This window comes from Panthera tigris, chromosome A1 (assembly GCF_018350195.1).
Source record: "Panthera tigris isolate Pti1 chromosome A1, P.tigris_Pti1_mat1.1, whole genome shotgun sequence".
NCBI classification, from domain to species: Eukaryota; Metazoa; Chordata; class Mammalia; order Carnivora; family Felidae; genus Panthera; species Panthera tigris.
Window position 1 is genome coordinate 151,076,284 of NC_056660.1, and position 18,652 is coordinate 151,094,935.

Sequence of the window (18,652 nt, forward strand, 5' to 3'; positions counted from 1 at the left end):
CATAAAACTATACTTGTGGTATCGCTGTCTATGTTGGCAGTAGTGTTTTAAGTCAACAGAATTTCCTATAAAACAAAACGAAAAGACAGTGACTCACTAATCTGTTTAAAGCAGACAAAACATTAGATAAAGCAACAGAAAGTGTTCCAAGGTTTTATGTTTTCCCTTCTCTCTCCCTGGTTTGTTCTTTTTTTCTTTTTCCTTCTTCTTCCTTTTTATAAAAAATTCTTTGGTTTTTGTCCATTTAGATTTACTTCTGCAATTAAACTTGCCTCAACAATTTTGTGATACATAAGGTTAACTGTCACCCTCAGAATATGTGGTCTTCCCCCACCCGTCATCATCTGGTGCCCATAGACATAATCAGAACGTAGCATACAGTTCTGGGAAGAAAGTACAATAAAATTAAAATTTATGCAGAGATTTTGTTTTTGTAGAAATCTTTATCTTTTATAAGGGAGGGTAACTGCCAGCAAAAGCAACTGGCCAAATACCACACAGCTGGTAAGGTGTTGGATATTAATATTTGAACTATGATTCTTTAAATCTGATGGGATGGAAATACCTTATCATCCCCATGCTGGTTAGCACCTCATGAAGCAGACCTGAATAACAGTATATCCAGTGATCACAAATATTCTTTGTACCTTTGTGGGATGATGCAGCTTCCATGTAGAGGACTTTTGAAAACGTATTGTTAAGCGGATTATTAGATTATTACAGTAGACTTTCACTGCTACATATATTCCTGTTTGATTTGTGACTGCTACAGAACAAGCAATACAGAGGACATAGGAAGACAAGTTTTAGAAAGAACAGCTTCTAGCTTTAATGTGGGCAGAGTAAATTATGCTTTCCTTTTTGAAAAATAAAAGAAAAAGCTAGAAGCACTTTTCTATTGTTTATTTTTTGTTGCTCTTCCCTGTCTAGACATAAATGCAGGATACCAGATGAGCATCTAAGATCTGACAGAGCAGCAGCAATTTGATGGCCTTTAGCATGTCTGTATGTAGTGTCATTATATAAGTTCTCTGCACATTTTGCTCACTACTGCAACTAGTTTCTGATTGACGATAAAATAAGGGCTTGTTTTGGGCTAGGAATAAACATAGAACCATAAAAGAACTGATCCTCCTTAAAGAGTCACCTCACAGATGTCAGGCTCCTCTCCTTTGCCCTGTCTTTGGTACCCAGTCCCACCTAGAAGGATGCCAGGTAAGGCCAGAATTCAAAGAATGTGATTAGAGATGCCAAAATTCATTTTGAAAAACATTTGTCTTCATCAACAGGTGTTTTTATTTTCCCAAAGGGGTAAAAAGTCATTCCCTTTGTTTCTTTTATTTGAATAGAATCACTGGGTGTAATAATTAAGCAGTGCATGTTTGCTAGTCAATATCATAAAACAGGATTCCATTAAAATTTTTTTTAACCTTTATTTATTTTTGAGACACAGAGAGACAGAGCATAAGTTGGGGAGGGGCAGAGAGAGAAGGAGACACAGAATCCGAAACAGGCTCCAGGCTCCAGGCTCCGAGCTGTCAGCACAGAGCCCGACGCGGGGCTCGAACTCACGGACTGCGAGATCACGACCCGAGCCGAAGTCGGACGCTTAACCGACTGAGCCACCCAGGCGCCCCAAAATAGGATTCCATTTTAAATAAACCATAATTTTGCCACTCTCCCAGAAGTGAGCAACAATAAAAGTGTGCGTATCATACCTCCGAAAAATGCGAAGGATCAGCTTTCACAGAGTCCAATCAGAAATTAATATTTGCTTCTATAGGCTATAGCCTATGAACTTCACTGACCTGCATCTAGGTGGAGCAGACTTCTAAAACTTTTAGGATGGGAGGAAATCACCCACACATATTTCAGAGAATATTACTGTTTCCATTCTAATCTAAGAGTAAACAGAGCTCTGGGTTTTGACAAATTTGCCTCTGCAATGTGATAAAAAGGCATGGGACTGATCCTCCTCTCACTGTGTAATTTTGCCAAAAGGAAGACAGAGTCGGTGCCATAGGTGCCACATTACTTCTCTTTATTCTTTCTAGAACTATGGCATCTAAAAGCATGTTCAGTAGTCATAAAATTTCCCAGGTCAGTCTACAAAGAAAAGTGGATATTCCAACCATAGCTTTGGATGTGGGTTCTTGCTACAGCAATGAATTTTAGAAGGTGACAGGTTACATAATGGGTATGCAGTTATGATTGCAGCTGGCCCGGGAAGGTTGCCATGCCATGCAAAGAGAATATCAGCTCACTTGCACTGGTGAACAACTGGCTAGTGCTGCCTTTGCACACTTGATAAGCTGCTCTTGTTATTAAGGACACTGATTCAGCTGTTCCAGCTGTATATGCTTTTGTTCATTCTTACTTGCTCACCACATATAATCATTTCCTCAGATATGCAAGATTACTTGGACTTTGCTTTTATTTAGAAACTGTTTTTCTTTCGTACGTGAGTGATTGTCGAGTATTCAATTATAGCTGAATGTGAAATGGTTGGGATCCAATTCTAACTGATTTCAATGAAAGTCAATAGAGTTTCTAACCAAGTAGAGATCTGTATGAAGTTCAGTGCTGAATGACTGTTAAACCTCTACCATTTTTACTCAGGCTTTAATTAGTAGGTAGTATTTTATTTCATTTTTAACTGGACCTTTTTGTGTCTGGAATTGAGGCGTATATAGCAGTTTGCTGATATTGGAATTATGTGTATTATTTTGTAAACCTGTATATCCAGGCCAGATAGAAGCACTTAAAATGCAAAAATGATGAACAGAAGTACCCAGGAGTTTTTTTTAATCTAAGGAATATTTTTTAGGGGAGATGAACAAAACCAGGAGCTATTTGACATTAGGTGTTCAGACTGCCAGTTTATGGTAAACAAAGAAAGTTTAGTGTTTTTTTTTTTTTTAATTCATAATATCATGATTACAGAGCATCACTGCAAAGAGGGTTAGGCTTCAGAAGATAACCAGACAAACCAGTTCTTAAGAGGGTGGCTGATTGGCTGCTTTGCTAAAGATAAATTTTTCCTCTTCCAAATATTCTGAAAAAAAAAAGTAGACTAATAGCGAGAAGTGTAGTGATTTGCACATTATCCAAGCCATTGAGTTATTCCTGCCTGTCCTCATTCTGGTTCTTGATTTGCAGGCCAGCTATGCTCTGCAGCTGGAGCAAATTATATCAGAGAAGTGCTGATGTGACCACAAGTTGACAAAAGGACATGATTTCTAGTAGCAAAAAAGCAACTAGATTTTATGAAATTGTATCTAATAATGTTGTTTAACTCATGGATCCTGCATCTGACGCCTGCTTTTTATCCAGTCCTTTCAGCGGCCCTTTGTTAACAGTCACTCAGAAGAGGAAATAAAATGTAGCCATTGAAATAAAAATTGCTCTACTCTTTTTAATAGCTCAGCTGCAGGCTCTATTGTTTTATTTAATGGATTGTGTAACTGAAGTCTCTCCTCCTGATGATTCCCATTTGGCTTCTGAGTCCCCAAACTCTGTCAGAATCTTGGGGGTTCCAGAAAGGAGGGGAGTCTGGTGCTTTGCTTTTGCAGAATACAAGTGGAAAGTAAAAGTACTAAGATTCTTTAAAATGTAATGCCCACCATGGACTCTACAGTACTATGTGTAAGAAACAGTGCTTTCTCCTCAAAAGTGAGCAAGATTAGACTGTCCTTAGATTCAAAAATTCTAATTTGCAACATAGAAGTGTGCTTGGCTTAAATATACAGAGGCAAGGAGGGTTGAAGGCAGTAGCAAAGGGATAAAAAGGAAATAGGAGGACTAGAATAAATCATTGTCTTCCCTCTTGTAAAAATCACTGTTGTCCTCTGATCGAGAGATGTGTTCTCTGCCCTGGATTCCCTACAGTGCGTCCCTCTGTCCTGCCTGATTATCCATAGCCAGGGTGGAAAGCATACCTACAAGTCATGTGACTTACTGTCACTCTAAAGAGTATCACATGAATATTCTAAATTTTAAAATGATTTTTGCTTCTTCAAAGCTGTTAAAATGTGTCTGGATTCTGCTGAAAGGATTATAGGTGATTTAACAATGGATATTTTGCTTTTACCTCTTCAAGATAAATCGCATTATGGGTATATTCCAGAGATGAAAGTTAAAGAAAAGTGCCTCCTACATAAGAGTAGCAAGAGAAAGGCTTGGACCCTCTGTTCCATACTACTTATAAGTATCTTAAACATGAATGGATTGCAAACTATTTACCTAAGATAAACTGGTATGCTATGGTTCTTAGAGAATTCTGCAAAAAGCTTCTACCATTTATTTTTGCCCTGCTTTGACATGTTCCTTCAAAGCAAGTTCATTGTTTTAGGAAGTGGAGGAGAAAGATTTGTTAAATCATGAAGTGCTAAGAAGCCTTTCAGCTGAGGAAGATACACAATGTACAAAGCAGTTAAAACAAATCATACAGTATAACCTGTTAAGGATGTAATTGAGATACATGTAATCATTAACCTTGGAACATACTGGGAATCCGTTAATGAATCAAATCAATACCCTCTCCACTGATCCATAATAATTTGAAAGAAATGAAAAATTTAACAGTTACTGTATGTGAGGTTATCGTGGGCTGCAATTAGCTGGCCTCCAGGAGATTATGTTACCTAGTTACCAGAAGGTAAGTATAATTTCTGTAGATGTTCTGGAAAGATTGTCATAAAGACAGGTGTCAGACGTAGAAATGGGTCAGGAAAAGATATTTGGTGCGACCAAAACCTGGGTCATCTTCCTGTTATTTCATTCCATACATCCCTCTTAGGACATTTCATACTCCCAGTTAATATGGATATATTGTTTTGAAAAGACATTACAATTGAATTTTGTCAGAAAAAAAAAGTGATTATATCTTTTTATATCTTACTGCACATCTAGATTTCACATGAGATGGCAAAGAGGTCACGGCAGAAACTCTACATTTGGTAACAGAATAACACATGAGCTTTCTGCTGCAGGCAAGATACTTGTGTATGAAAATATTTCATGTTTGTACAACTCTCTCATCTTAACATTCCGGCATGGTCATTATTGCCAGTGTAATTTTATAGAAGAATAATAGAAAGAAATGAATGTCTTTTCTCTTTTGAACCCCCACATTTTAACACCCCCATTTTATAAGTAGTATGTGGCACCCTACAAAATAGTGTGGAAAGAACAAAATGATCCAAGGGCCCATGGCTTTTACATACATTGCTTTTATGTAAATCTTAGAAGAAACAATCTTGTATGCGAAGTTCCATAGGAAAATCTCAATTTGGGGGAGATATAAAAAGAGATTGCCATTCTCTAGGGACTCAGTAAATAAAACGGAGAACAGAATTTTAAAAAATGCATGTAAAATATATGCGTATGGAAATGTTAAGAGCCTTATTTTATAATGCCAAGGAGGGCACAAGATAAAAACTGTTGTCATTTGTTTCCAGGGAAAGCAGTCGGTGAGACCCAGGCACAGTAGGATAGTTAGTTAGCTACCACATGTAAAGCTGAGAGCAGATGGTGCCGTTGATATAGAGCGCAGGAATGTGCGTGTTTATGCGGGTGCGTTTCTGTGCGTGTGCGTGTGGAAACCAGCAAGGAGTTTGACACTGATGTACTCCATCAAGTCCAGTTATAAAGAACAAGTAGATAGAACAACATTCTGTGCATCTGGCAGCCTAACTAGCTCTGTCAATCTGTGGATACTGCTGACATTGTACTATAAGCTTCGATTCCATCTGTGTTGTTTATTTTGAGCTGGATTTACTGCACACTATGTGAATTGATGATGGCTAGAAGGTCCAAAAGATTCTGAGTCTGTTTAAAGTTCCAAGGTGTCAAATTACACAGGCTTGTGTCACGAACATTATGAAAGGGTAAGTGGAGAGGCAAACTGATTTCAGTATTTGTTAGACGTCCAAGAAAAATTGCCGAAAATATAGATGAAGAAGGTTTATGAAAACATCTAAAGAGTACATATGAACTCCTGCAATCAAATGTTTCTTTTTCAAGTTGTATTGTGTCATTTTAAAAAATTCAAAATATGTACAAACAAATAGACAAGTCAAATCAGCTCTCCACTCTGAGGTTGTGACATGCATATTATTCAAAACTTCCCGATCAGTACTGTATTAAATTGCCAGAATAAAGGGATGGACTTAATGGGTTAAGGTAGCACCTGCCTTCTTTCCGAACGGCTAGAAGTGAGGAACAAGTGTATTTCTATACATTTGCTGTTAAGTTATTCTGTGACATTCTTTACTTGCTTCAGTTTTTTTCTGCATAATAAGATATTTATAAATCTACTATACAGTTATGAAACAGGCTTTGTTATCTTCACTAAGAAATCATTAAAGATTTGAGAACACAGTTTTTTAATGAAAATGATATACAGCATCGTTTGATATATGTCATCTATATCAAGGCTTTTGTTTATTTTCATTTTCAACATAATGTTCAGCTGAATGCTATGTCTGTACAATGCCAGAACACTCCCATGAACATGAAGAAAAGAGATTTAATGATTCAGGTGTTATATAAGCATCTGCATATCTTCTGTCATTCAGTTCTTATGGCTGTTCTTGTCTGGTTATGCGGTGAGTAGCCCAGATTAGAATTTTACTGAACCACAAATGATACAGACTAGACTATATGCAGTTTGGCCTGTAGTCATTGAATGAAAAAAGCATTCTGCTTATGGTATACAAATTTCAATTCATGCTTTCAATCCCCATTCAGTTAGTGGTTAGTTATGGTTTCACTGTGTCATTGAATACAATTATATTGATATGTAACTCTGTCTTTAAAGGAAAAACACTAATCATCCTGCCTCATTTGTATCAGAGCTAGGACATCAAACAGAATCTGTGAAAGTGGTTCATTTGCTTGGTAATGTTTAATATTCATTGTTTATAAGTATTCATATTTGTAATACATAAGGTAAAATATATGATTTATTTACTACATGGTCTCTATCCTTGAGAAACTAACTAGTTGATGAGTTAAGGCATTCTTACAAAAATTTCAAATAGCAAAAAATATATTAAATATCTGCACTGGGTGGCACAAAGTAGACTAAAATTCAGTTGAAAAACTTCATTGCAGTCTTCTATCTGCTAGATAGTAGACTGGAAGCTTCCTTTCCATTAGGTATCTCACCTAACTCCTGAACCCTAGGAGATGTCCTCTGACTTTCCAGAGGGTACAGGGGCTGGGAAAATGGATGTAAGTTATCTGGGTCACATAGCCACTAAGTGACTGAATAAGGCTTTACTTCAGTTTACCTCCATAAACATATATGGAACATCTGTGTTGTATCAGGCATAGTATTTGGCACTGGAATAAATAAAATTGAAAACCAGTTTGAGGAAGTGTGCAGGCTTATCAGGAATCAGATATAAAAATTTAATGTGAGTATAATGTAGTAAGTGCTGAAATAGATGTATGCATATGGAATGATGAGAACAGAGAAGGTACCTAACTCAGAAAGCTGATGAAGCTAGACAGAGAGGAAAAGGTGACAGGCTTCTCAGACAGGCACAGGCATGAACAAAGGTATACTGGTCTGAACAACAGGGATAGTGGGAAATGCACCTTTTGGAGCACATCCTGATAACTCATTTAGGCTGCCCAGGGAAACACATTGAACATCCCACATTCATAATACCAAGTAATCCCAGTGGGCTGAGGTAATGAGAAAAGGCTTGAATGATGTTGCCCTTGACTCGTGAAGTTTGGACAGATTTTGAATAGCAAGATAAGGAAATAATTGGATATTGTAGGTGAAGGCAAAAGACACCAACAAATACTTGGAGATAAAGATGTGTAAAACCAATATGGCAGATTAAGGGATGCACAGGCAAATAAGGTAGAATTGTTCATTTTCCATTTTTGACTATCAGTTGCTGTGTACAGACTTGAAACTTGTTGTCCCTAGAACTACTACATCTCTAAAATTTTAAATTTCTCTCTCTAGTGACAGTTTCTTAGCCTTCTAGGTTTCATTCAGTCACCCCCATTATCCAAACTGATCAAGACCTTTAATCTGTTAGTTCTGAAAATTGTGCATCTCCATTAGCCCTGATCTATCTAATTTCTGACTGACTTTGACTCCCTGGTCCTCACTTCCATCTCTTTTTGCACCTCAAATTCCTTCCCACATGTTCCTTCCGTATCATAACCTTCGCGGAAAAACCACAAGACTGGATCAATTCTTCCTTGTGCCCTAGCTCTCTTTCCTGTTATTCAAGAAACAGTTATTGTCTCTATTCTCCTTTATGCTGGCTACCTTTTCATCTTCATCTTCCTATCTCTTCACAAGGAAAACAGAAGCCATAATCCAAGTAGTACAAATAAATGTAACATGAGCACCCACTGCTTCTAACTCTTTCATACCAAGTGTAGAAGTGTTACTCATTGTGCATGAGGCCAATCCTTTCATCAGTGCTCTGGATTCTCCCTCCCTCCCCCGTGCTCACCCATCTTGGGTTTTCAAGGGTCATAATACCTTGAAAATCCTGTCTTTCTTCTCTATTTCAGATTCTTGTATTTTTAACTGGATCTTTCTCAAATAATATTGTTTCAATATTATTAACTTTCCAATTTTAAAAATAAGCCACACCCTCATCCTCAAGTCACCGTTTAAATTCTTTCCTATCTCTTCCTTCTATAGGCAAACTTTTTGAAAAAGTGGCTTAGAGTCACTGTTTTACTCTTCCCTGACTTTCTAAGCATTCCTCAATCCACTGCAGTCTGGAAACCACCCCAAAGAATTTCCTGAAACTGTTCTTGTTAAAGTCATGAATGAATGTCTCATTTCTAAATCTACTCTTACCTTATTTTACTTGTAAAACTTGATATTTCTAATTCCTCTCTTTGAAAACAATTTTCTTGGTTCAATAATACCACATTCTGTCATTGTCTTTGTAGACTCCTCTCTCACTGCCATTTCCCTACATATTAAGGTCTGCAGGGCTATCTCTTATGCCCTTGTCTCTTATCATTCTATACCTTCTACTGAGGGATATAATTTGTAGGTTCAACTGCTATCTATTGGCTTGTAGCTTCACTTACCACCTCCACGTGGAAGAATCTAATCCAAGGGATAAATCTTCAACTACTGTCTTTCTAATGAGCATCAGTCAATACTGTTTTTTTAACTAACTACTCGTCTTCTTTGCTTGAATGTCCCACAACTATCTGAAAGTGCACGTCCAAAACTGAATGGACATCTTCTTCCCTCCTACTTCCACCCAAATTTCACAAATATTTCTCAAAAACCATGAACTTTTTTTTTATTTTCAGAACACAATTTTCCCATTCAGGCTAAGGTAAACTAAGTGACCCAGTCACTTAAGATATTTACTATTGAGTATGAAAGTTATAATTCAGGTAGGTATAGGAAACAATTAAAATTAAATGGAGCCAACAATATACTTCTTTAAATTGCAACAGTTGAAAGCACAACAGCTAAAATACTAAATTTCAAAAGCCCAAGTGATAAGGAATAAGTATTTTAAGCAAGTTAAAGACAGAAAGCATTTCAGTTTTATGTTTATATTCTTAGCTCTAAGCACGGTGAACCACAAAATAGTTGATCAATTTACTTAATAAATTAATAGGTTTGTTTTTCTATCTTGCAGAAAAGTAAGAAGCAGTACAGGATTGTCACCAAATCATTCTCACACTGTTATGATTCTTCTCTAATTTATTCCATATACTGAATGGCTGGTAAAATAAGGATGTCAAAGTTGTTCCTATTTATGTCTGATAGAATTACAGATTTCCTTAGAAGATGACAGTAATAAAGGAATATCAGGCATTAAAATGACTAGCCAAATTAACTTTGTATAAAAACAAACCTCTATTCTACAGCTTTCGTTTGCAAAACTGACCACTATCCATAGGGAAACTTTTTTTTTTTTTTACTATCTCAACCCAGCCTCTCACATCAATGGAAAACTAGCATTCTATACATCTGCTAATAAAAAAAGCAGGCTCTCCTTTAGCCAAAACAAACTTTATATTTTTATTCCTCAATAAAGTAATTTCCTCCCTGAGCAGTAAGCATGGACTAAATGTTGATAGAAATTGCTAAGTTCAGTTCAACTTTAAGTAATGCTGTAGACTTAGAGCAAAAAGAAATTAAAATTTACTTCAGTCTCATCCAACCTTTATTGTGAAATGTGAAAATATAAAGGATAGTATAGAAAATTGAAGTGCATAATTTAATGAATTATAATAAACTAATTATTAAACTAATTATAACAAACTACTCTGTAAGCACCACCAGGTTACAAAATAGAAGTTTGCCAACAGCCTACCCAATTACAACACCTTCCCTCCCACTCTGTCTGGGTGCTCATGGTAACACTTTCTTTACCTTTTTTTTAATAGTTTTACCACCTAAAAATGTATCACTAAATAATTTAATTCAGTTTTGCCTGTTGTGAACTTTATATAAATGGAATCATAAATATATATTTATTGGGTGTGACTTCTTTCATTCAGTGTTAGGCTTTTAAGATTTCTTTGTTGTTAACTATATCTTTCATTCATTTTAATTGCTGTTAATAATCCAATGTATGAATATACTTTTATTTTTCTATTCTATTGATGATGCACATTTTGAGTATTTACAGTTTTGGCTATTATAAATAAAGATGCTATAGCATTTGTGCATAGATATCCTAATATAGCTAATCATGCCTTTTCTATGGTATATAATTAGAAGTGAATTGGTGGGTCTGAAAAAATATATATCCTTAACTTCACTAAGAAGAAAAACAATGAAAATAAAAAATAAATTTACCAATTGGTCATACCAGTTTAACTGGCTCTACTTAAAAAAATAATTTCTTGAATTCTAAAGGTAAATTCCATCTAGTATTACATATTTCATATGGAAAGAAATGTTTAGTCTGACAAAAATTTCAAAAATAAAAGGCAAATGAAGTATTAATGCCTAAAGGAGACTCACAAATATTTTTACTTTTTTCTGATGAAAATACATGTTTTTCTATAAAAGTGGCAAGAATGTACTAACCACATTTATCTGAATTGTTAGTCAAGCAACAGTGTAACAGAAATAGAATATAATGCTTAGAATTTCATTTTATGAAATTCATTCTCTTAAAATATTGCAAATATTGTCCAACATGCAATTAAACAACCACTGTATGGGCTTATACATCATTTGGGCTCTTAATATGTAGCTTACACTTTTATATTTATAAAATCTCAAGCAGGGGAAGCAGCTTTACACTAAAAACAGTAAATAAAAATGGTATTTTCCTTGACCTGGGAACTAGTGAATGGTTCTCCTGAATTTAAAAAAAAAGAAATATTTTAATTGCTATATTTGATTATAATGCTTTACCACTTTGGCAGAATGCCTGAGGACAGATTACTAATAACTACATAAAAATATGGTTATTTTTAAACAAAAGAAAGTAAAAGGTTGTATTAAAAGTTAACGTGATCAAAAAAAAAGAAAGAAAAAAAGAAGAAAAAAATTCCCATGCTTTGATTTATCACAAAACAAAATCCCTTTTCTTAATTTACATCAAAGCTTTTGGAACTAGTATATGAGAAATTTTTTAGAAAATATATGTCAAGGTCCTAAAGATGTCAATGGGAGAAGGTAGATTTAGTCTCTGCTGTCACACAGCCTGGGGTCTAAAGGGAAATGCAGAAGAGGAAAGAAACTGAGATGTTATGACAGAATAAAAAGGCACATTAAAAAGGGCACTTGATCAAGGAAGACCTGAAGGATTAAAAAAGGCATGATGGTGAAGGAAGCACAAGATGTGTTCCGGGAAGAGGAACAAAGGCCCCAAAACAGAAAAGGAACTATAGGAGGATCAGAAATTAGTATAAGCAACTTTGAACTCAGCTAGATATAAGTTGAAATCTCAATTCCTCCAATTAATAGTAACTTTGGTTAAGTCACTTGCCATTTCTATTTCTCCCTGTAAAATGGGGATAATAATATTTTTGTAAGAATCAGCTAAGATAATGTTTATAGAGCAAAAAATTGCTCCACAAAGGCAGATAGTAATTTCTGTAGCAGAATCAGATATTTTGGAGTTGGGTGGCCATTCATGTGAGGCAGGAATATGGAGATATAAGCAGTTTAAGTCATCAAGAGCATATGGCCATACTAAATAATCCAGTCCTTAATGCTAAGAACAAGAGGGAGTGACACCAACGTATGTGTGTTTCAGAAAATAGACTCAGGCTGTAGGAGAAATTATTGGAAGGGAAAAAAGGCAGAAAAACAAGTGGGGACCTAAATGAGATTTGTGGCAGCATAGATGGTGAGAATTGAATGTATTTAAAAGATACTGAAATGCAGGACATCCATTTCTGGCAGTATGACAGATGATGGCTAAAACTCTTAATCAACATACCTCAATAATTGTATATGTGTTTCTGTAGGTATACAGTGTGTGTGTGTGTATGTATATATTTTTCTTTAATATTTATTAAATTAGTTTTCCAGTAGGAAAGGAAAATGCAAATGCTCTGGGATCAGAAATGAAGTATGGACATGAATCCATTGAAGTTAGTAAGCAGTGAAGGTTAAATGCTGCCCCGGGTGTGTCTACTGATCTTGAGTAACCTAGAGCTTAGATTTTAATTGCTGACACATGTGGGAGACAAAAGACAAAGCCTTGCTCTATATATCCACCCCTCACCAACCTCCACGTGGAACTTGGATTCATAAAGAGCTACTTCAAGAAAAAGGATAACCTAGAAAAAATACTGTGCAATATTATTATCATAGATGGATTTTTAAGGCAAAAATCCCATTGCTAGAAATGAAAAAGGTAATAATATAATAATAAATTCTTCAATTCATCAGGAAGATGCAATAATTTTAAACTCCTAAATAATAATATAGCTTCAAAATACATGAAGTGAAAATTTGACATCAAAATGAGATATTTCAACACTGTTTACAACTATTATACCAAGATGAAATAATCAGTAATGGTATAAAAGCTTTTAACAACACTATTAGACTAGGTTTTGTTTAACAAATAACACGTATGTGTAAAACAAATGTTAAGAACTGTGTACCCAACTTCTGTGATAAACTTACCATTTAAAGAATACATTGAACATGTTGCTTCATAAAGTCTTGAAAAATGCAGAGTCAATATACACTGATAAAAACTGCTTAATTCTAAATTATTTCATGTCTAAATTGCTAAAATTTAGTACATTTGTAAATCAAACACAAAAATATGTTAAAAATTTTTAAATCATACATTGCATAAACAACTCATGGGTCAAAGCAAATTTTTTAACAGAAATTAGAAAATATTTAGACCTAATTAGTATTATTACTAATATTGCAAATCTTATGGGATGCAACCAAAAAAACTGTCAAAAGGAAATCTATAGCCTTTTATATTGATCTCAGAATTTAAAACTTTGAAAATTAATTACTTATTCAACTTAAGAAGTTAGAAAATGCTTAAAAAACTGAAAAGTACAAAAAGGAAGTATCAGAAATTAATGAAATATAAATTAAGTGACTGTATTAACAAACCTGTAAGTTAAACTGTAAGAAAAAAGATAAGATAGAGGTAAATTATCACTACTTCCTCTTACCTTATCTTAGATGTCCTGAAGCTGTCTGTAAAGCAAGAAAAATAAATAAGTCTTAGGTATTAGAAAGGAAGAAACAAAACTGTCATAAATAGCAAATGACATGATTATCCACATGAAAAGCTCAAAAGGCCAATTATTAGAATTAAAGAGTTTAGCAACTTATTATATATAAGTATTCCATGTTCAGTATGGAGATTCAATAATGTGAAATTGTCCATTCTATACAAACATATTTATACTTACAACACAAATTTAATGAAAACTCAACATGATTTTTGATAGGGTATGACAATTAAAAAAAAATATATATATATACACACACACACACACACACACATACATTTACATATACATACATACAGGAAACAGAAAAAAAAAGGACATTCTTGAAGCAAAGCAAGAATGGTGGACTTGCTCTATTTGGATATCCAGACTTACACTAAAGCCACAGATTTCATGGTATGATTTTGGCGCAAGCTTAGAAAATATACCAGCAAAAGACAGCCAAGGAGTAGACCCACCAATGTATTATAAAAACATGACTCAAAATGGGGAAACTGACACATTGTGCAATCAACGATAACTGAATAATCAGTTTCTAATTGTAAAAAAAAAAAAAATTGCCTCTTACATCACACCATACACAAAATTCAATCCCAGATGGGTTAAAATCTTAAACGTTGAAGAAATATTTTAAAATTTTACAACAAATTATAGGATATCTCTGATTTTGGGGGTGTAAATTAATTTCTTAAATGAGACACAAAATCACTTAATATAAAAAAAATAAGGACAACCTAATTTACATTAAAATTAACAACTGATCAAAAGAAAGAACTCTTCTGTTGATTACAAATATGTAAGAAAGAGCCACTATTTGGTGGAATAAGATTTGCACATTCATAACTGGAAAATAATGTTAATCCACATATATATGGGACTTCACTATAACATTCACTAAGAAATGGCAAACAACCTAATGACAAAATGGACAGAGACACCTGGGTAGTTCAGTCGGTAAAGTGTCCTACTCTTGATTTTGGCTCTGGTCATGATCTCACAGTTTATGAGATTGAGCCTTACATCGGATGCTTGGGATTCTCTCTCCCTCTTTCTCTGGCCCTCCCCCGCTTGCTCGCTCTCTCTCACTCAAAATAAATAAACTTAAAAAAAGAAAGAAAAATGGACAAAAATATGTACACATTTATTTCACAGAAGACAAATTGCCAACAATAAATAAAAATATATCCACCTACACTAAATTTCAGAGAAATTAAAATTAAACCACAGCACACCTACCATATTAATAAAAGTAAATGTCTTGAAAAAGCAAATGTTGGTCAGGATACGTACAATAAGAACTCTAAACACTGCAAGCAGGAGTTTAAATTTTTAATCTATACCCTGGAAAATAACTTAGCATTAACTTGTAAAGTTGGAAATATGCATGTACTACAATCCATAAATTAAGACACTTGTTCATGTCATGTGAATGGAGAGTATGTACAATTTCATAGGAGCATTATAATAAAGGACAAATTAAAACACAAATGACCACTATTAAGCTGTTATATATTTATAAAATGTTATACTGTTATACTTCACAAATTTCAAGTTAACTACTTCTACACGCAGTAAGATGGACAAATCTCAAGTCATAGTGTTAAGTGAAAAAAGCAAGTTGTTGAAAGCATACATTAGAAGACCATTTTTATAGAATTCAAAACCAGGCATTGTTAAACATGTTGTTGGGGGATACATAGAAGAAGACAATGATGAACACAGCCTTTAGAATAGTAACTAACTCTGGGGGAGAACTAGGATGCTCTACAAACACAAAGTGAAATTCAACACAAACTAACAGTGACTTTATTATTTAATTTGAGTGATGGGTTTATGGGTTTAATTTTATGATTCTACTTTATATATCTGTGCTGAAAATATGCAACATTCATCATTAACATTTTAAATGAAGCTCAGGTTGAAATGCCAGTATTTGTTAATTTGAAAACGGTAAGGAAGAGAAAAGAGCAAAGGAGTCCCATGCTGGTGAAGTGAGCCACTGAGTGGATAGTATTGTTTTTTAGTGAGAGGAAGAGGATCAGAACTGGGAGGTGTGAGTGAGAGAGGGGAAAGAATGTGATGAATTAAGTTTTGGACTATTTAGATTCAGCTACCTGAAGTACATCTTAGTAAAATGTTGGAGGTCAATTTTGATGTAGGACTTCATATGGAAAGAGAAGTCTGGGCTTTACATAGATGGTTTTAGGAATCACTGGCATAATAGATTGGCTCTGAGGTCACAGAAATGAATGAAATTACCTGGGGGGTGAGGATGGAAGTTAAGTAGTAGAGGAATAGAGAAGAGGGCTGGTATGTATCTTTACAGATGTCACAAGTTGGAAATACCAGGAAGTTTAGGAAGTAAAGGATTAATAAATATAAGCCCATGAACTGAAATTGATGTATGATTAATTATGCCAATTCTTCTGTGAGTTCCAGAATACATAGGCGACTGGTGCAGAGAAATGTACTGCACAGGAATCTTTACAATTCCTGGTTTTAGACTGGCTGCAGCAAAACCCCAAATAAAGCTCTTGCTCCTTGATGTGGCCTGTTAGCAAAAGATCAGCTCTCATTTTTTTTTTTTAACACCAGAGCCTAGAGAATTCCAAAATGTTCCACTCTCACTCTTCTGTCTGCCTAAATGAAGCAAACTGTGACAGTGTGAGCCATTTATGGAGAGGCCCAGGTAGGAAGAAGTTGAGAGAGCCTACAGGACCTACAGGCCTTGGTCATATAGCCACAACAAAATGAATTCTGTCTAAACTTGAATGAGCTTGGAAGTAGATTCATCCCAAGACGACCTTCCAGATGAGAACCCAGCCCTGCTGACATCTGAAGTGAAGTCCAATGGGAGCCAGAGAAGAAAAGCAAACTAATCCATGCCCAAAATCCTGTCCCACAGAAACTGTGGGATGATAAATATGTACTGTTTAAGGTGCTAAGTTTGTAGTAATTTGTTATACATCAACAGAAAACAAATATAAGGGTGCCTGGGTGGCTCAGTTAATTGAGCATACAACTCTTGATTTCAGCTCAGGTCATGATCTCACAGTTCATGGAAAGAGTCTGCATCAGTGCTATCTGCAATGACAGCAAGAGGCCTGCTTGGGATTCTCTCTCCCTCTCTCTCTGCCCCTCCCCTGCTCATGCTGTGTGTATATGTCTCTCTCTCTCTCTCTCAAATAAATAAATAAACATTTAAAAAAGCATTCATACTATTGTGTGTGTGTATTGTATATATTCATCAAGGCCTCTGGGCACAGTGGGGAAAAGGAAAAGAAAAAGAAAAAGATGGCAGGTATATTTCTGTAGGAAGATTTTTTTTTTTCCTGAAAGCTTAATGGTTAGGAAGAACCATCTTTCTCATCAAAGATTGTATATATTAAAGTAGGAAGTCCCCATTCAGATAAGGTGAATGAGTCAGAAACATCCATTTCTGAATGAGCAAAGGAAGAGTGCTGGAACTTTACTTACAGATTGTACTACTTATTCTCTGAGCTTTCCATTTGATCCTTTTGAGTCTGTGCTCCTAACTTATGTGTCTCTCTTCTAAGACAGGCATTCATAGCTTGTAAGAGGCAATAGCTAATGGCAGTGCTCTCCTGGTTTAAGCCCAACTTACAGTGAGTAACATTTCTCCCTAGTTTAAAATGCTACAAAGCCTAAATTGGGCTGGTTAGGTAAACAAAAATAGCTGTTTTTCTATGCCTCTGACATCAATGACTGATGATTACTTTTACAAATTGTTTCAAATGCATAACCAAATAATAAAACCCTGGAAAGCTTGGGAAACAAACAAAAGTTATATTAGGAATTCTTTAATACTAAATGGTATTTAATATTAATAATAAGGAACTATTCATATCAGGCACAAAAGAATATAAACCTGGACCTCACAAAATCTTAGTAAAAAGAAATTCTCAATGAAATATTGGGCATCTTAAATACCTTTCTTTTTCATGTATCTTTCACTGATGATACAAAGAACTCATTAAAGGTCAGCCATTCTTTTTGAGGTCTCCATAGTAACTGTGATCTTAGCCACATCTTTGATTTAGAACATCAAAATGTCAGAATTGATATCAAACTCATGAACACCAGATCAGGGCATTTGGTACCATATTTGATGCAATATCAAAAGCACTTACTTGTTTGTACTTGTGTGTTCATACTGTTCCTAGCTTTCTTTTTATGTCTTCTCTTATAAGGGACATAACTTGAAAATCTTAACATATTGCCAATGGAGAACTTATCAATAGGCTGAAATATACCAGAACAGCTGAAGAAGGAACAGATAAACTCAAGAGGAAGCCTCCAAAGCTGATTTTTACAAGGCAGGAGCAGCTTATTGGTTGAACCATTACATGAGAATCCTAAAAATTAGGAGTGTGCGATGTGATCCTGGAAAGACATTTTAGTAATAGAGGTTAAGATAGATGAATATTACAAAGATAAGAGAATGACAATATTCATTGGAAAAATAGAAGAACAACCAGAGGAATAAATGCACAAGGATTATATTAGTAAATGAAGATGGGAGCTGCCCTAAGAGCATAACAGGTGGGAGAAACATCAGACCTTGAAGGGAGCAGAATCCCTTTGAACTACTTATAGTTGGTGACCTCAAAGGCTAGTAAAGTCAGGAGACAGCCTCAGCTTTAACACAGCTGCTCTCTGGCATTACTAATGGCATGAGAATGGATCTGGGAATTGGTAAAATAGTAACAGCTAAACCAACAGTTAAAAAATAGAAGTCTGCAAGTCATGAAGCCTATCCATCAATTATGTAAGAAAGGTACCTTCTTATTAGGAATGAAGACGAGGCAAAAATCCTCAGCTCATATTAATCTCGACGACTCTGTCTTCTTTTTTTTTTTTTTAACGTTTACTTATTTTTGAGACAGAGAGAGACAGAGCATGAACAGGGGAGGGGCAGAGAGAGAGGGAGACACAG